Source organism: Canis lupus, chromosome 23, assembly GCF_011100685.1.
Source record: "Canis lupus familiaris isolate Mischka breed German Shepherd chromosome 23, alternate assembly UU_Cfam_GSD_1.0, whole genome shotgun sequence".
In the NCBI taxonomy this organism is placed as follows: Eukaryota; Metazoa; Chordata; class Mammalia; order Carnivora; family Canidae; genus Canis; species Canis lupus.
This window is the reverse complement of record NC_049244.1, coordinates 20,748,622-20,769,250: the sequence shown is the minus strand read 5'-3', so window position 1 is coordinate 20,769,250 and position 20,629 is coordinate 20,748,622. Positions and strand designations below refer to the sequence as shown.

The 20,629-nt window shown below is 36.0% G+C and overlaps 1 protein-coding gene and 1 long non-coding RNA gene across 8 annotated transcripts in view; both read left to right on the top strand.

Annotated features, from left to right (window-relative positions):
- The window catches only part of LOC111091906, a 79,823-nt gene extending 62,163 nt beyond the window's left edge, over positions 1-17,660 (top strand). Inside the window, exon 3 of the long non-coding RNA XR_005376959.1 lies at positions 16,143-17,660. This is a non-coding gene — a long non-coding RNA (uncharacterized LOC111091906). The remainder of the gene's footprint in view (positions 1-16,142) is intronic.
- UBE2E2 (ubiquitin conjugating enzyme E2 E2) overlaps positions 1-20,629 on the top strand; it is a 528,260-nt gene that overhangs the window by 228,614 nt on the left and 279,017 nt on the right. The gene's annotated exons all lie outside the window — the stretch shown is intronic.

Genomic DNA, 20,629 nt, shown 5'->3' with positions numbered 1-20,629 from the left:
GGCATAGGGCAGGGAATCCTGCTAGAGAGGAAATGGGAGAAGGTTGTCCTCACATAGCCCCCCACCCCCCATACTGTCACCAGGAACCCAACTCTGTATTTCTTTCTTAGATTTAAGGGGAAACATGGGATATGTGGCACTGTAGCTACAAGGAGCAGCAGGCAAAACAGGGAAGAAGAGGGAAATTAAACAGTAGTGTTAAATACTGAATGGAATTCTTTGGGATGCCTGTCCGGATGGTTCAGTGGTTGAGCTCCTGCCTTCTTCGGCCCAGAGCATGACCCTGGAGTCCGGATCCAGTCCCACATCGGGATCCCTGCATGGAGCCTGCTTCACTCTCTGCCTGTGTCTCAGCCTCTCTCTCTCTCTCATGAGTAAATAAAATCTTTTTTTTTTTTTTTTTAAACAGAATTCCTGTTGCACTTCTCAGGTGGCCATTTGCCTATAGAATAACCTAAGTGAGGTTAGCAATTAGAGATGCAGTTTACAGAAATTTCAGCAAAATGATGTTCTGATGTTTTTTTGTTTTTTAAATCCCCAATAAAGAAATTTAGTGGTTTTATGTATTTTTTTTCATGGTACTCATATCTTCTTGATATTCCTCCCTTTATATTCAAAGTAAAGTAACAATTTTGGCTGTGTTGGGTTTCACTGAGAAAAACTGCCACAGTGACTCCTGCCTGCTTTAACAAGCTCATCTTTTACCATGCTTCCCCTTACTTACTTATTTAGGCTTTCATTGTACTGGCTTCTTTTGAGTTTGTCTAATAAACCAAACTCCTCTTTCTCCCAGTCTTTGCATATTTTACTTCTGCTTGGACCTTACCTGTTCTATCCCTTTCACATTTTCAACTTAAATGTCCTGTTCTTAGAGGGTCCAGTAGTTGAATGGTTCAGAAAGGTAGGAAACCTGTCTATTCTGTTTTCCACACTATACTCAAAACTTAGCACCATGCCCGGGATATAGTTAGAACTTGGTAATAAATATATGATCTTGAGGGAAATAGGAGAATCTCTGTGGAATATTTCTTCAGGGGTGAAGAACTACTTTATGTACTTTAAAATTTCCAATGTATTACTGATCCACAGGTATTCAGTCTTATAACAAGATAGTCAATCAGTAGTCAATCAGTATCAATACATTTCTTAAAGGGAGCCCCTCTTCAAAAGATATATATAAATATAAATATATAGCAGTGCTGACTTTGAAGAAAACATCTGTATCTGGACTACAACATAGAATATGCACAAAAGTTAGCAAGTCATTCCTACTAAATCTTTAATAGTTATAGGGGAGTCAGAGGTTTGTCAAACAAGATTGGTATTAATGTTATTTTTTCTCAGGTAAAATATAGGTCTGTCAAGTAATATTTCAGGTTGAAATGTCATTGATTAAGCCACCTCTGTTTAGTTCAGTCTCCACAATGTTAGCCAATTGAGTGTAACTTATGTAAATTCTGCCCTATTCTCATACTGATTTTCTTAAGGAATTTTTTAACCAGCACACTTAAAAAAAAACCCCAAGTGTACGCTGTAAGAAAACCATCAATTCAAAAACAAAAGCCAGTTCACTTGTAATTAATAGAGGATGGTTATGGTATTTATTACATATGAATAAGGAAAAATTGAGGGCTACCCACATAATCTTTGCCAGCAACAGCTCACATACCAAACTCTGAGAAATGTGAGTTTGACTTGTAGGTCTCTGCAAAGAATGGGGTTTGGCTACATAGCATATGTGTTATTAAGGTTTGGAAGGACAAACAGCAATTCCTGTTCAGCTTTAGCATCACATGTGTGTTTTTAGAGTATACTCAGTACCACAGTTACCAGGCCACACATAGCTTTGAAATTTTTTAAAAATGCATCTTACAATGCAATTCTTATACATACTAATGAAAGTAAAATGTGTGTGATTTTAAAGTAAACTGTGGTATCTTTTAACTCATTTGTGGTTAGCTTTGAGTATATTCTGCTGTGTTTCCTTGTTAGATAGGTATATAAACATCATGTGTGTGAGACTTTGTATTGTTATTTTAAGAAACGTGTGTGGTTTCCTGTTCTTCTTTTAATACCTCTCAGCTGTAATCATAGATCTCACATTTATAGCAGAATAAGAAAATATTATGAGAGGAATAATTAACTTTAAGACACCAAAAATAGGTGTTGGGAGTGGTGATTATGTATCTTCATTAGCATATATATAGTTAAATATCTTGTTGTTTCTAGGGAGAAAAATCAAATTAACCACAGGTTGTTACCTCATACAGGTGCACATATAAGAGATGTATAAAAGTTGTTGAAAACATGAAATTACAAACACTGTAATCAAAATTTAAAAATACATAATATTTATTACTAAGCTCTAATCATATGCCAAGGACTGTGCTAAGAACTTTATTTCATTTAATTGTTTAAACAACTCTATCTAAGGGAGGGGCATCTGGCTAGCTCAGTTGGTAGAGCATGTGACTCTCAATCTTGGTTGCTCCAAGCCCCACATTAGGCATGGAACCTACTTAAAAAACATCTTAAGGGAGATACGGAACTGAGCCTTGAAAGGTTTAAAATAACTTGCTAGAGGTCACCCAGCCAGTAAATGGTGAGGATGAGATTCATACTTGTTGGATTCCAGAGCCTGAGCTCTACACATTTTCAATGCCAGATTCTAAAAATCATCTTTCATCAAGTCCTTCCGTATTCTGCATAATGGCTGTGATCTAATATATGGACCACTGGCTGACCTAGTAGATGGGGGAAACCATTGTTCTGGTTTTTACCCTTGCTTTCAAATCAGGGCTTTTGCATATCATAGAAATAATATCTAACTCTTTACAAAAATGATCAGGCAACAGTATTATCAGTAGTATCATTAATGAGTGCCAAAAACTGCTATTACAGCGAGCAAAATCATGTGGTAACATACTTCTGATGCAGGCTGAAACATGTATACACAGCTACTCCTACTTCAGTGTGCTTGCTAAATGAGACTGTTTATTACTTCAGGTATACAGGTGTTGAAGTTCAGATGATTGAGTACAATGCAATAATGGATGGTCACGGTTTGGCTTCCTTCCTTTGACTTCCTTGTAGATAGTTAGCTGTTTGTGGTCAGAACAGGAATATGGGCTCAGTGCCAGCCAGGTACATGGTATGTTTGGGTAAATATAGTAATTAGAAAAAAGCAGACTAACATCCAAATCTAGAAGAGATGCCTGAGACTGAGGTTAGTAAGAATCCACATAAAATATCTAAAATAAGCTGGCTATAGGAAACTCCTCAAAAGCAGCACAGTTTATCTTGTGATTTAAAGACAAGTTATTTCAATACATATTGTTAGGTAGTGGCCTATTTAAAATTTATTCAGTGGAAGAAACCTACAAATATGGGTGTCATGATAAAGGATGTGCATGATACATACATTTAGTTTGTATAAATTCTCTTACATAAATATTCCTTTAAGTGAGAATACTGTATTTAAAATTATGTTTGGATTATGTATTCTTTTATATCCTGTTTTACTAGACATTGTACTGAATATTATTTTACAGAACTTTGTATACTCTAGGCTATTTATGGAATTTTTAGGGACATTTTGACTATGTATAATTTTTGCCTTATAACACTAACTTTGGAATCAACCTACAAGTTAGTTGTGACACTAGAGGTCAGAAGAGATTGTTGTTGTGATAATAACTGCGGTAAGAAATGGATATGAATGTGTTACAGTTTAAAAGTTTTTGTAGTGTCTAGAATGTATCCAGTAGTAAAGATGTCCTAATTATAGATAGGGGGCTATGGTTCTTTATACAGACATATGGAGGGGAAAGGGAAAGATAATTTATTAATCAGCAATGACTTTTGAGGGAAATCTACCTTAAAATGTATCCACCAAAAATCCATCTCAAGTATAATTTGGTTTTCTACCTGTAAGATTCTTCCTAGAAGAAAGAATTGGACCTCTTCTATACATTTAACCACTACATACCACTCGTGCATTAATTGTAGTCTGGCTTGTATTTTATGTATTGTTGTCCAAGCCCTCTCACCAGATTATGAATTTATTCAGGATGGGGATTATTTTTTACCTTTGTATTCATTGTAGTGCCAGCACTGAGGGTAGTAAGAACTCAAAAACATCAGGTAAATTTTTCGGATTGTTGGATCAGCTAGCATTCCCATGGTAAATTAAAAAGTGATTTACTAGTTTATAAATCAATCTCTTGTGAGTTTGGTTAACACAAATGAATTTCTCAGAGTTTCATTCCCATGGGTGAACTGATAAAATTAGATTTCACTAGACTGGTACATGTATCAGAAGGGTCCAAGGGACAGAGTTTCTAATAAATTCCTAAAAATAAACTGCACATTTCTCTAGTGCATATCAGTGGAATTTCATGATAAGCTAATCCTCTTCTTGCACCACATTCTTTGATGTATTGTTACATCTTACCATGTCCAAATAGGAATAAGAGTGTAGATTTCTTTTAATGATTGCCTTATTATTATTGTAGAATAACGTAACTCTCCACTTCTGGAATGTTTTTTAAAGTATATAAATATATTGAAGAAAAGAGTTTAAATCTTTATATAATCTAGAGATTTTAAAAATTAGAATGAAAAATGGGCAGAAATAATAAATTAATTTATCAATCCCTAAAGGCAAGAGGCAACAAGTTCCATCTTGAAAGTCTCAGCAGATCTGTGATCTGTATACTACAGGTATAGTTAGGAGGCTGGTGTTTTGAGTAGGAAGATAATGGTTTTTAATTGGCTCATCACTGAAGTTTCATTCTGAAAGGAGGGAAATGAACTTAACGCCAATATTAACAGGTGATAATTAAATTATGGGTTCTGCATGCTTAATATCCTACACTCAGGCAAGATGAGGCAACTGGAGGCCATTAACTTTAATAATTTGAGTCAGTGTCTCTCTTAAGTAGGATTTTATAGCATATTAGCAATGGTTGATTAGTATTAAATCAGAAAATAAACTGTTTTCTTATGAGAGCATGTTTTACTAATTTCATCTTCATACCTATGCATTTAAATGTATAGAATAATTTACATGAAGTATTATGTCTTCAAAGGCAAATAAAAAAATAAATGTAAAACATTTGTTGTCAAATCCTAAAATTAATATTTCTATTTCTAAACATTGTTTTCTACATTTATCATGGATTAAAAAGCAGTGTTCAGGGACACCTGGGTAGCTCAGGGGTTGAGTATCTGCCTTCAGCTCAGGGAGTGATCCCGTGGTCCTGGGATTGAGTCCCACATTGGGTTCCCTGCGTGGAGACTGCTTCTCCCTATGCCTGTGTCTCTGCCTCTCTCTCTCTCTCTATCTCTCATGAATAAATAAAAAAATAAATAAAAATAAATAAAAGCAGTGTTCAAAATGAAGGCCCATGATTATTTAACTTTAATCACGAAGAACTGATTTAAACGTTTAAACATTTAATTTTACTATTAAAGCTGAAACATCCCTGATTGAAATGTTCAAGTATTCTTTTGTAAATATTTTATCCATGTTTGACTCAATGTTTTAAATATTAAGGTGTTATTCCACGTAACTTGTATGCAGTTTGATATAGGCATCCTGTAGGAATTATATCACAGTAATGACCATCCTCTTTCTAAAGAATGTTTTATTTGTTTTATTCTTACATTTAATGAGTATCTGCATTTCTAGTATTTTTAAACATCGCTGCTACCACATTAACTTTGAAATACTTAATGTCATATGTTTATATTTGGGGCTTTTGTTAAACGTCCCTACCTGTCTTGAGAAGTTCACTTTTGTTATGACTTAGAGTGACCATATAAGTTACTATCCAGATTTTTGGGGAGTGAAAGGGGATGCTTTTTTAAAAAACGAATATGCCAGGAAAATAGGGACAAACCAGGAAGTATATCAGCCTAGTATAATAGTAGACCATTATTATAGCACAATACTTGGGTTAATATAATCCCATTCTGAAGAAATGCTTTCAGAATCCCTGGTTGGGAGAACAGGAGTGCATGTCTTCCTCCTTGTTACATAACAGTGTAAGATTTGGGTCTCTCTCAACTCCAAGCCACTGGAGGTGTGTATGTTGTTTTCACTTTGGTGTCCCTAGCAGCCTGCAGGGTGTCCTGCACATGAAGATGAAACTAGCAGAATCCTGGGTTTCAGACTAGAGAAGTGTGCTGAAGTTGTGCAAAAATGGTTGAGAATGAAGGAAATTGGAGGTGGAGGAAGAGGGAAACACAGGGCTCTCCTTCCTGTTTCAACTCCACAGGAGAGTATTCCATTATTACTGTTCTTACTAAATGATGAGAATTGGAGGTGGCATTCCTTCTTTTCCGTCTTCACTAATTTAGTCTTATACTCAGTACCAACTCAGAGCAAGCCAAAGATCGCTCATGAGAATAGTAGGTTCACCAGGGTTCAATGGAGGGGAGTTGTTTGCAGATCTGGGGTTTACAGCCCTCTTCATTTCACTTGTTGCTCTCTATCCTACTGCTGAAGATGGCATTTTGACTGCAAAGGGCTGATCATTTATAGTATAGAAGGGCAAAGAAGGAGAGGACAGGGGAGGTGAGGTGAGAGTAGAGAGAGAGGAATTGGGAAAGTAGTAGAGGATGTGGTCCCAGGCCATAATAGATTTTATAATTTTAATGTGTGAGAGAGAGAGGAGTTGCTTCTGATGTGATGTTCATGGTTAGCTACAAGTAGAGCATTTACTGTCTTATAGGTCTGGACATATAACCTATAATTAATTCATACGTATAGGATTCTTACATATTTTAAACAAGTCTGTAATCTCATAAAAATAATAGCATTGAATAGGCTTAATCAGTTTTTCTCTTGTTGCAATGATTTTCACAGCAATGCTCCTGTGTTACCAGAAAAAAAAAAAAAAAAAAAAAAAAAAGAAAGGTCTTGGAGCTTCACATTATCTTTAAATGTGCTTTTATTGTGTGCTTATCTGCACTTACAGTCTTTCAGTGTATAGACCCCATGGTGCATGAATGATCCTTAAAATGGAGAATCCATGTAAGGTAGTTAAATGTGGAAAAAAAGAAAAAAATTCAAAACAGAGTACAAATAGCAAGGTTAAATTGAATGCTGTTAACCCCCTGCTGACACTAACTAATAGTGCAGAAGCAACAGCAGGAATCTGAAACAGAGGTTAGTGTTGGAAAATTTCCGTTCATGACAGTTATAAATGAAATAGACTGGCTAGTTTTTCTTCCTAGGGTATCACTTTAAAGAACATTTTAAAAGTAGCAAAGATGATACTTAAGTGTATATCCAGTAGAAATAATTGAAAAAAACCAACAACAACAATATCTTAGTCTGAAACATCCATTAGCATTCAAGTGAGTTTTTTCTTGCTCTTAAAAAATTGATATAGTTTACATACAGCAAAATGTGTAAATATTAGGATTTCTTTCTACATTATACAGCTCAGTGACTTTTAAGATAGGAAAAAACCCATGTAATCAACAATCAGATCAAAGTGCTGAACATTATTACCACCTTGGAAAGTTTCCTCATGTCTCTCAAAACCATATCTATTATTATTAAGAAGCTTTGGTTCTCTAGTTATTCTCAGTTCACCTCCAATTCTATATAAACTACCATGTCTGTTTCAAAATTACAGGCCTGTTGAGTGCCTCCTGCTGCCACCTTCTCTCCCCAATATATTTCTAGAACAATCTCTTCTGCTTTTGGCCATATTCCCTCATATCCTGTTAAATGAAAAGCAGCTCTTATTTTATGGATAAGCAAATAATTGGATAACAAGGATATAGTTGCCTAGGTAGGAAACCTGGTGTTGTGAGAATATATTTAGTTGAGAAAAAAATAAAAAACGAATTAATGATATTGAGTGAAAAATATAAAATCTACGTAATGCTATATGTAGGGAATTGATACTTAACAAGTCAAAAAACATCCATTAAAAATGTTTACAACTGACTGTAGATTTCATTATATACATAAAAATGCTAGTCACTCCCACTAATCACCAGTCCATCTTTAAAAAAACTTAAAATTCAATAAGTAATAGCCTCATTTATTTTTCTCTACTGCCTTCACTTCCATTCCCTTCCCTCTTTATGAGAAAACTATACTCAAGGACAATTTTCATTTGCCTATTCGTCTTCCTCCTGGTATTTTCCACTAGTGTATTCTTTGATTGTCTTTCTTCATCTCCTTTTCCTCCTGTGTCTAGAACTGAACACATTCATTCTCTTTATATTCAGATGAATCTAGTAGTTCTACCTCCACCACTGGTGAAGCTAATGATTTCCTCCATCCATCCCAGGTTCTTAAGTATTAAGAACCTGCCATTCTCAACAGTTCCCTACGTTTTCACCATTTCACAGAACATATCCATCCATCCTTCCTTTCATACTATTCCTTTGAAAATAGAGTAAAATTCATTTAGAAAGCTTTGAACAATCATAAATTTGATTTTGTTCTAGAGTACTTGGTATGGAGAGGTTATATATATAATACCAGGGTCTTCCCTTTCTAGATTCCCTTTATATAATTTACTTTGTTTTAAATTTACTCAATGTTTCTTAAATTATCTTTAGTTAATCCATTTCAGTATTTTATGTTTTTATTTTAAGCTGTTACATAGCAGGGGTAGGTGCCTGCTGAACTCATATTGAACAATGCTTCACTAGGATGCCACAGGAAACGTTTAGCTTGTGATTCAAAATGGGGACAAACTTAAGACAAAGACAAGAAAAGGAAATCTGGTAGAAAACTAATATAGAACTGAGAAAAGATAAAGTTTTATGAAGAGCGTGGATAGGTTAATAGAAAAAAAATAAAGAAGCAGGGTCATTAGAGATACTAAACAAAATAAAACCAAAGCAAAACAAAAAACTCCCATCCCCTGCTATTAGTAAAAAAGTTGGGGAAACAAAACATGGAATAGAGAGGAAATGTTTCTGGTGACTGAATTGATAATAGCTTTTGAGAAATTTTCACAGCTCTAAAGCAGTGATTAACAATGAAAAGAGTTTACATTTGCCACTTCCACATGAGGCTATTAGTGCCTAAAGAGGCAACAGATATAAAATATGTGAGATTTGAGAGGGTGAGATTTGAGAAGATTAATCTTTGTTTTAATGAGTCTCAAGTCTATGATAGATTTTTGGTTAAGTTGTTTCCCATAAGTACTAATTTAAAAAACTGATAACTTAAAACTGCCCCCCCCCCACAAATGGTCCACAAAACATCCTTCTTTCCTATTGAAGGTTTTATGATGCATTGTTATTAACCACCCTTCTGCTATTAAACTGAAATGACCTATTGAGACAAACAGTTCTCAGACTATTCCTCTACCACTGATTAAGACTGGGTTCCCAGATATTAGGAATAATTCATTTAGTTTTCTGAGCTGACTTTGATGACCTTGCTAGCTCCAGCAGCCTTTTTGTTCACTGCCTTGATGACAGGCACAGCAACTGCCTGTCACATGTCATTAATAGTAGCCCAGAGGAGGATACTTAGGGAAGCTCTCAACATATATGGGCTTGCCAGGAATGATATCAATGATGGCAGCATTACCAGTTTTCAAGAATTTGAGGCCATCTTCCAGCTTCTTCCCAGAATGGTGATCAATCTTCTCCTTCAGCTGAGCAAACTTGTGAGTATTGTGATCTAGCACAGGTGCATAGTCAGCACTGATTTGGACTGGATGGCTCAGGATAATCACCTGAGCTGTAAAGCCAGCTGCTTCCATCAGTGGTTATTTTTGCTGTTACCAGCCACGTTGCCACAACGAACATTTTGGGACACATGTTTGACATTGAAGCCCACTTTATCCCCAGGAAGAGCTTCTCTTAAAACTTCATGGTGTATTTCAACAGATTTTATTTATTTTTTTAAAGATTTTGTTTATTTATTCATGAGAGATACAGAGGGAGAGAGGCCAGAGACATAGGCAGAGGGAGAAGCAGGCTCCATGCAGGAAGCCCGATTTGGGACTCAATCCCAGGGCCCTGGGATCATGCCCTGAGCTGAAGGCAGACGCTTAGCTGCTGAGCCACCCGGGCGTCTGTCCCTCAACAGACTTTGTTTCATTTGTAACGTTAACTGGAGCAAAGGTGACCACTGTGCCAGGCTTGAGAACATTAGTCTCCACAGGGACAATACCAGTACCACCAATTTTGTAGATGTTCTGGAGGGGCAGAAACAAGGGCTTGTCCATTAGATACATTGGTGGAAGGATATAACCTAGAGCTTCAAGCAGCGTGGTTCCACTGGCATTGCCATCTTGACTGGTGACTTTCCATCCTTTGAATCAAGGCATCTTAGTACTTGGCTCTGGCATTTTGTCACCATTCCAACCAGAAATTGGCACAAATGCCTGTGTCAGGGTTGTAGCCAGTTTTCTTAATGTAGGTGTTGACTTCCTTAATGATTTCCTTGTATCTCTTCTGGCTGTAGGGTAGCTCAGTGGAATCCATTTTGTTAACACTAACAAGTAGTTGTTTCATTCCAAGTATGTAAACCAGAAGGGCATGCTCCTCGGTCTGCCTATTCTTGGAGATACCTGCTTCAAATTCACTAACACTAGTAGCAACAATCAAGACAGAGTCAGCCTGAGCTATGCCTGTAATAATATTGTTGTTGTTTCTTTTATGATTTAAAAAAAAATTATATTTATTCATGAGAGACACACAGGCCGAGGGAGAAGCAGGGAGCCTGATGCAGGACTCTATCCCCAGACCCCGGGGTCATGCATGAGCCAAAGGTAGATGCTCAACCACTGAGCCACCCAGGTGTCCCTCATTTATGATTTTTTTAAATAGTTTATTTATTTGATAGAGCACAAGCAGGAGGAACAGCAGGCAGAGGGAGAGGGAGATGTGGGGCTCGATCCCAGGACCCTGGGATCCTGACCTGAGGCAAAGGCAGAGGCTTAACCAACTGAGCAACCCAGGTGCCCGTTTTATAATTTTATTTGAAGTAATCTTACACACAGCATGGGACTTGAACTTAAAACCCTAAGATCAAGAATCACATGCTCTACTGACTGAGCCAACCAGGCACCCCTATAATCATGTTTTTGATAAAATTCCTGTGTCTTGAAGCGTCAGCGATGAAAACATAATACTTACTGTTCTGCAATTTCCACATGGAGATATCAGTGGTGATGCCTTGCACACATTCACCTTTCAGTTTATCCGAGACCCAGGCCTGCTTGACAAAGCCCTTTCTTAACTCAGCAGCCTTTAAGAAAAAAATCTTTTGGTGGTTCTTTTGTCAATCACACCACATTTATAGATCAGATAGCCAGTAGTCATGGTAAACTTGCCCAGATCTGTATGTCCAGTGATGATGTACTGAATCTTTTCGTTACCCATTATGGCTTAGATTTAGTGGTGGTTTTTATGATTTTTGTGTTCAGGCAGCAAACCTGTTGCAAAAAAGCAAATGGATTTTTAAAAAGATTATATAAAATTAACCTAAAATTCCCAGTGTAGAAGCTTTGTTTAGGGATTAGGGATCTGTATAAATATGAATATAGCTGCAATTACACTTGATAGGCTAGAATTACAAAAGATCAGTCTTCATGCTTTGGGGCATAAAAAGATCACTGGGTGCAATCAAAATGAAATGTCTCCTTTCTGTATGTTACCGCCTAAGTAGGCACCTCACGAAACCTTAATGCCTACCTCTAATGCAAGACAGAAATGTTTTTCAAAGCAGAAAACCAGACATGATGGCTGGATGGATGGCTTCAGTATGGCAATTCCCATATCCTAAGAGCATATCCAAAAAGTATGCTTACTGTCTCAGCAGATTTGGTGGTTTTGAGACATGCTGAGTGAGAAATAACAATAGAGCAAGTCCCAGGGGATGTGTACCAAAAAATACGATGATATATATGTGAAATAATAACTTGCAAGAAAGTAGCAGCTTTAAAGAGTGTAACCCCATTATTTTTCTTAGGAGTGAATATAAGAAACCAAAAGATCTAAGCCTAAAAGACAGTTAATTAACACCCTGTACATAAGAAATGTTTCATTATTTAATTGTATATGCCAGAGGACAACAGTGAAAAAGGAGGAAAAGGAGAAAGAGAAGGGGAGAAGGGGGGGAAGGAGAAAGAAAGACAGGCACATACACGCAAAACCTAAAGCAGGGGATCCCTGGGTGGCTCAGTGGTTTAGTGCCTGCTTTCGGCCAGGGTGTGATCCTGGAGTCTCGGGATCGAGTCCCATGTCGGGTTCTCTCCATGGAGCCTGCTTCTCCCTCTGCCTGTGTCTGCCTCTCTCTCTCTCTGTGTATCTCTCATGAATAAATAAATAAAATCTTAAAAAAAAAAAAACTAAAACAATAAAGCAGTAACTTCTAAAGTTTTACCTCATCTTAAGAGGCATTTTTCCATGAAGGTCATTATTTCTGGGACCACAAAGTTGTGTGCCTGACTAACAGGTTAATTTTAGACTCCTTATATATATATACTGTTTGATGTTGAAGGGACTTTTTTTTTTTTTTTAAACAATATAAGCAACATCTTTGGCCAAAGGCCATGATCAGATCTGCTCTTTGAATAAGAAATAAAACTTACAAATAACTGAAAATTTGCTATAGGCTGAATGGAGTCTAGTATCTGAAATTCCTGATTTCACACTTAGGAAAACTAAAATATCTGTATTTCCTCCATTCAATTCATGTGTATATCAAAGCTGAATCCTGGCGTTTCAAGTAATGGTTTTAGAAAAATAGATGTTGTTAAATAACTGCAATTCCAGTGGTTATCACAGGTCACCATTAAATAGATATTGGCAAATGGTGTACTGTTCTCTTTGAAAATAATAATAATAAGCTCTTAAAACTGGATGTACTTCATTTTAAAAATGTTACTAAATTTTATGAGATTTTTTTTAAAAAATCAATTTCATTAATTCCACATGTTCTATTCCACTTTGACTCATGAATCTCCTAAAGGAAGGGTGTATATTTGTGGAATATCTTTCAGTAGCAAATGACAAAGATACATAGTTTTTACAACAATTATAGGAATATGTTTCTAGGTTTATATACAGACAGTGTATATAAACCTAGAAACATATTCCTATAATTGTTGACTAATCAGATTTTTGCATATTTTGTATGTGCCCAAAGATACAGTTTTTAAGAGGAAACTCAAGTAAATGCTTCTTTATACCAAAGAAAGACATAATGTACTGCAAAGAACAGAAACTTGAATTTGAGTGGCTTATCTTTAGCTCCTAAGACACTCACCACCTGTATGAATTTTCTCCATTTCCTTATCCATGAAATCAGGGTGTTTAACACTGACCTTGCTAGATGATTGGAAGGATTACTATAAAAATTGCCTAGTAGAGCAACTGGCACAGAGTAATAGCAGGCAGTGGCGGCGGCATCATCATCATTATCATCATCTTGTCATTTCATTATCTAACTGGTTTCTATGTTAAGATTATAGTTTTTATAATGTGAGCTCCACACATAATGATATACATAACTAAAAGAAATTTAAATGAAATGTATGTTAAGAAGTAGTAATCCATACCAGTTCCTGCAGTTAAACAGTACATAGGGAAACTAAAGCCATCACAAAATGAAAATACTACAGAAGCAACCACTTACAATAGTCCTAACTCAAACATTTAATATCAGTGTCTATATATATATATATGCTCATCCTATCAAAGACATTGTTTTTTTGGTAAATAGAAGGCAAATTCAATTCAGTTATAAAGTGAAACTGGAAATCATTAAAAAAAGTCATGAAATGAATTAAAGTAGTGGTGAAGAACTGCTGGGATCACAATCCAAGCCACTGATAAATGAGAAAACCAACAAGGATGATGACAGAATTAAGTTCTTTCGGAATGGCCCTTGGGAAAACTGATGAAGCTCTTTAATTTTTTTTTTTTTTTTGGAAAAAATGATGTATTACCAAAATGTAAAAGTCAAATAATACATTTAAAAAGTCTAATAATGTGCTATCATGCATATAAAAATTATGCCAGTAGAATAAACATTCAATTTTCACTATCTTACTAATTACAACAAATATTCTAATGTTAGGAATTTTCTTAATTGAGTAAAAGTTAACTTATTTTTCTATTTTTTTTTTTTTTTTAGATTTTATTTATTCATGGAGACAGAGAGAGAGAGAGAGAGGCAGAGACAGAGACACAAGCAGGCTCCATGCAGGGAGGGAGCCTGATGTGGGACTCGATCCCGGGTCTCCAGCATCATGCCCTAGGCTGAAGGCGGCACTAAACCACTAAGCCACCTGGGCTACCCTATTTTTAAAATTTTTAATTTAACTTCTCACAATTTACTCTGAATGCTTGGTCCCAGTTTAAAATGATTTCACTTTAAGGAGCTTTTTCATAAAGTTATCCTCCTATGAGTGTCTACTATATGTAAAATAAAAATTATTAAAAATTTTAAGTTACATGAAGTTATATAGACAGTACTTTGTATTATCCCCACTTAGCACTCAAATAGATGATTTATATATGTATATATATGTATATGTATATTTTAAAGATTTTATTTATTCATGAGAGAGAGAGAGGCAGAGACACAAGCAGAGGGAGAAGCAGGCTCCATGCGGGGGAGCCTGACGTGGGACTCAATTCTGGGTCTTCAGGATCACTCACACCCTGGGCTGAAGGCGGTGCTAAACCGCTGGGCCACCGGGGCTGCCCTAGGTGTCCTTTGGTTACATAAAGAATCCAACAGTGTCTTAAACTTATAAAAAGTAATTTATTCTGAGGAATTCAAATTGCTTCTTCATACAGAATTCATAGATTGGTCCATTTTTGGTCTGAAATAACTTTTAACTTTTTTCTCCAACAAAGACCACTTTTCATTTAAAACAGACTAAAATTCCCAAAGAATAACCATAATAAACCCTAAACTAATAATCTTTCCAAATAAAGTTGCCAGAAAATGAAGTATTTATCTGACACACAAGAAAATGAAGTATTAACTGGAAAATTTACTGTGAATCTGAAGCTGATTCTGATAGGTCTTCCCCATACCTTCTCAGAAATATTTCATTATTCTTTATTCTGTGCTACCTGGTAGTATTTAGAACACAACCAATAAAATACTACATTGTATTTGAATTATTTGCTTGTATGTCTATTTGAACCATTCCATAGCATACTCTTTGAGGACAAAGAACATATTTTATTCATCTTTGTATCCACAGCATTCAGTACAGGTCTAGCACACAGTAGAAATGCAATTAATCTTTGTCACAGAGAGGAAAGAAGGAGGTTAGGAGAAAGGGCTCTTCAGGCTTTTTTATTTTTAACACTGACTTTTTTTTTTTTTAACAGAAATCTTTCTAAATCGTAGCACTCTTCTTTTTCTTAATGTATAGAGTGAACTAAACATGCTTATTAAACTTTTTTTGGATGACCAGGGGTCATAGTTTAGAACATTAATTACCACTTTGTGCTATAATAATGATGCCTACTAGTGCTGTTTAAATGCTTAGGTTGATCTTTCCAAGAATTCATTACTGTGGGGCTTTCCAATTGGGGATACCTCTAATCTACAGGAAAAACTGAGAATTGACCAGGAAAACCAGTTAAACAAGTACTTTAAACTAGTAGCCTTTACTCTGAGGACAGTCACAGATATAAGTGGGGGTGGCTGGTTCTGTGGCAGCTCAGAGGTCTTCTTTATATTTCTAAGGATTCAGAGATTTACTTCCACATTCAGAGTTTAGAAAGCTAGCTTATATTTAATTCCATTATCTATGTTTCATAAATTTTCCCCTTCAAAATACATTGGAATTCTAAATTTTCAAAATATCATCTGGATGCAGCTATTAAGTTTTTAAGTAATTAAAATGTTTAATTACATAAAAAACAAAAACATCTTAGCGCTCAGCTAGGAAGTACCCAAAGATAAAAAGGTATCATTTTGCAGTGGCCACAGAAAGCAAAAAGGGAATTTTGTATCTTAAGCAGTGGTTTTTTTTTTTAACATGCTACAAATGTTTATTTTGTAGATTAGGGTCCATCTCAAATGTGCTACCATCAAAGCAGTTTCCAAAGTCCACAGATACCAGTTACAGAGGTCATGAGAAGTTATTCAGAAGTTATTTTTCATTTAATTCCAACAGGTGGAACCAGTAGAGCTGTGTTTAGAAAAGAAACTTGCACTATGAGCTAATACCAGCCCATTCATATCTGACTTGTGCCTGAGGAACTGAGGTGATCTCTCAAGGACCTACTGCCTGGAACTATAAAGACCTATCTGTGTCAGTCCACACACAACTGAAAACCTGCCGGAACTTTTCCCAAAACAGAGGCTACCCTAGAGCTGACACCAATGTTCTGCCACTACCATAGCAAAACCGCAGTCCTGAAAGAGTGCGAGAAACAGAAGTGCAAATATGCAAAAGTAGGAGTTTGTCCAGAGTTATGAAAAGCAGCAAAGAAAGAACCCTGGGGGGGAAAAAAAAGTAAGGCTCATGATGTTGACGAGTGAAAAGACGGCTAAATGTAGAGTGGGATGCGAGCATGCTCTCCTTCATGATCAGCCCCTTTGTTCCTGTACTGTACCCCCATTCTAATGTCAGATACAGCAGAATATGGAAAAGATGAGGGTTTGAATTTTGCCTCTAACGCTTAGCATTTTGTGCCCTTGGCAAAAGTATCTGTACCTTAATTCTTACAGGGTTACAGTCAGAATAAATGAGACACCCTGTATAAGAAATAGGTTACCATGCCTTGACATAGATATAGATATAAGCAAAATAGAAACCTTGTCTTTAACTGTATAATTTAATAAACTACTTTGTAAATTATAGTTGTATAACACTTGTATCAATTTATCAAATTCTTTAAAAAATTAGTTCTTGACATCTTTGATGGAGCTACTTGAAATGCATTTTCTCCATCTCTTTTAAAGAGGTCTGTTATATATTGTGACAAACGTTTTAGATATTTGTAGACTAATTTTATTGGGAGGGCTTGATCGATTTTATGAACTACATTTAAAACTACTTTTTAAAAAACCAATTACCTCTATATATGTTTTGCTCTTAGCCACTTCAACAAGGCAGAGTAACTTCACTATTGCATACTATATGGACATTTTAACAGAACCCTGTATATATAAAAAAAATTAATAGCTAATTCAAAACCCTGACAGAACAACAAAAGGCTACCTGGAGTATATAAATATTTTTTGAAGTGGTTTTGTCATCAGTTTTCTTCCACTTTTAAAAATAGATTGCCTTCTGTCTTTGAAGATACTACAGTTTCACATGAAGATTTTCTACCAAAATGTAGGTGATATATATTTGGAAATCATTAAGAGTCAGACAGTGTTGCTAGAGTCAAATAACCCCTCAGAGATATACCTGTGGTTTCTTTAGTTCTTTTTAGTTATCTCTCCATTCAGGACACTTACTTTCTTAAAATAGTACTCTCATTTGAAAGCTTTCATGTTGAATTAGTGACTGTAATGGAAAGACTGTGCTCCTAAACTCCTGAAATCCTCTTTGGAATATAATTCCATGTATACAGTTAAGAGAGTTTAAAAAATCCTAAGTCTGCCTGTTATACTGGTACTATTGGAAATTGAAAAAGAATCAAATATTTAAATATATTAAGTGGGTATGCTTGCAGTCTCATTTATGTATGTATATATACATATAACTGAAATTTTGTTTTGTTTGTTAATGCAGCATAACTTAGTTGTTCCTGATTGATAACAGAGTTTTAACGTTTGTTCTTTTACCAAAGGCTAGTTCCCAAAGCTACTTGGAATTTCTGTGGAGTTTCTTTCAAAGATAATATTCCCAGGCAAAAATTTTAGAGTGAAGGATACTGCTGAGAAATAGAAGAAAAAACTTTGCGAGGGTCTTTAAAACAAGGATGAGGAAGTAAAGTCAAATACACTTTGGTATAGGAAGAGATGACATAATCAATGAAAGTACATTCTGGAGTTTAGTTTTCAGGGAACATACAAAGTGAAGAGTTTTTAGTTAGTGTCAGAATGTATCATCATAAGGCTGACATCATAAGGATGAAGCCTTTATTCTAATCTCATAGCCCTCTTTCATACCCTTAACAGTGCCTGACTGCAAGCTTAGTGTGTACAATTCTGGGGTTCGTTTTTGAGCAAGCATGAAATACTTGTCTACTCTGCAACCAAGATTTCTTTGTTACCAGTGCCTCATTCTTGCTCCATCAGTGACCATCTCGCTCAAACTCTTGACCATCTAAATGCACTGTCCTGTTTCCTGACCCTCTTCTTAGGTCCTGACTCACTGCTTTCCCTTCATTTTGAGGACAGTTCAGAGACCACCTCTGCTGCTCAAACTGGAAGCTTTATATGCAAAATAAAGACTTGAGGTGGCAGGATATCTAACAGTACAATCTAGAAAATCTTAGATCATTTAAGTGAGAGCTAAAATCTTCTTAATGTAGTTACAGAGTGTGTGTACATCCTTTATATACTCTTATAGTGTCAGTGAACAGAGAGACAGAAATGATTGCATAATTTTTTTTTAATCCTTTAAGGGTAATGCTGTAGGAAAAGGAGTAGGTATTAATGCAATATGGGTTTTATGGGTTAGGAATTTTAATATCTATGGGGATTGTGACAATATTACAATTTGACATTCTTTAGCATAAGAAGTATACGTTGGCCAATCCCAATCTAGAGTATGCAGAAAAAGTAACTTCATTTAATAAATTGATCTCTTTCTAGTTACAGGCAAACATTCCAAGTAATGCTATAAAATACACAACTCATCTTGATATAAAATACTCAGCATTGCCTTTTCAGAAGGCATCTTTAAAAAATACTTTTTTGGGATCCCTGGGTGGCGCAGCGGTTTGGCGCCTGCCTTTGGTCCAGGGCGCGATCCTGGAAACCCGGGATCGAATCCCACATCGGGCTCCTGGTGTATGGAGCCTGCTTCTCCCTCTGCCTGTGTCTCTGCCTCTCTCTCTCTCTCTCTCTCTCTCTCTCCCCCCCCCCCCCGTGTGACTATCATAAATAAATAAAAATTAAAAAAAACTTTTTTTTTTTTTTTTTTTTTTACTAATTACTGAGTCTCTTAAAGTTTCTGCTCTTCTCTAAGGTTCTCCCCTCCTTTCTTAAGCAAGTTGGCATTTGAATGCAGGGAGAAGCGTTCATTGCTCTTGTTGCTGTCCTTCCGGAGAAGTGTTTCATGGGCTTGACTTCTGGGCCTCAAGCCTTACTCTTACTACATCTGCGTGGTCAGTAAGCACCCTGTGCCAGGATTTGCAAAGGTGTCAATTTCTCTCTGTTCACAAGAAATCTACACTCAGTTACCATCTTACTCTTGAACCAGGTCATTTTCAGTCCTGTAGTTCCATCAGTACTTCGAACTCTTTAGGAGGACCTTGAAATTCTCGACTGCTTTCTACTATCCTGGAATCAGAATCCTGTGAAAACTGCCCTCTGGCCCATATACTTCATTCCTCTTTCCATTACTACTGTGCTGTGAGAGATATAGCACTTTTTCCCAAACAGGACTTTCTGAAAGGTTTTTGGTTTTTGCAGACTCTTCCACCACCCGCTGAAAAGCTAAGCACCAGCCTGAAGTTTTAAGGGTTACCTTTTAGCTTTTCTTAGGTTTTATCTTGTTCTACCTCTAGTGTGAAAGGCAGGGAGACTGAAGGGAACTCAGTTTTATTCCTCAGGACCCAGGCAGTGTCCTTAACCTAGACTCTTCCATTCTGAATCTCTGTATCCCAACCTTCCTAAACCTGAAAGAGTTGGGATTTCCTTTCCAAGATATCTGGAATTATGCTTCTCACTATGATTATAATATAGTTAATCCTCCAAATTTTTTTTTCTTATGTAAAACTCAGCTTTGGAAATTCTCAGAAAATCTTTAACCACTTGAAAGACTGCTTACAAGCTGTAGACTTAAAAAAGACATCTACTTTCAGAGTGAAAGTTCAGCTTCCCTGTTCTAGGTAGCATTCTTAGTAACAAGCTTCTGAGCTTATGGCTAAATTAACAATAGTCGTAATAGCAAGAGGAGGTGTTAGAGGGGTGGGTAGGGTTGGAGGTGGAGTAAAGAAAAGAGAATAGCATGATTTTTAAAAACGGGGCACTGGATAACATTTAAGAAGCTACTATATTACCTCAAGTACTAATTGGTAACACTTCAAGGGAAAAGAGTCTGATTATGATCTTTTAGTACCAATAGTACCCAACAGTTCATATATAAGTTAATTTTGTTCCTCAAAAAAGCAAGTTAATCAGAAGTTTTCAGGAATGAACTGTTTTCTAGGATATAATAAAGAAATAGTAGTGTTTTCTCAGTAATTGTTCATGACTCTGTGATGAGTAAAAAAGAAAAATAAGCATGCCGAAAACTTGGACCTACTGCATATTTTTTAGTGTTGTGAATAAAATTTTACTGATGATAAAACACCACTAAGTATAGTTTAGGGATAGTATTTATACAAGAGAACATCTTATAAATTAATGTACAGTCCATTACAGTCTGATGAAATAGTGAATGCTTTTATAATTGTATGGACTTGTAGAGCTAAAATATGACTAGTGATGAGGCAAAATAACCTCATGTCTGAACTAGTGGACTTCCTGCAGATC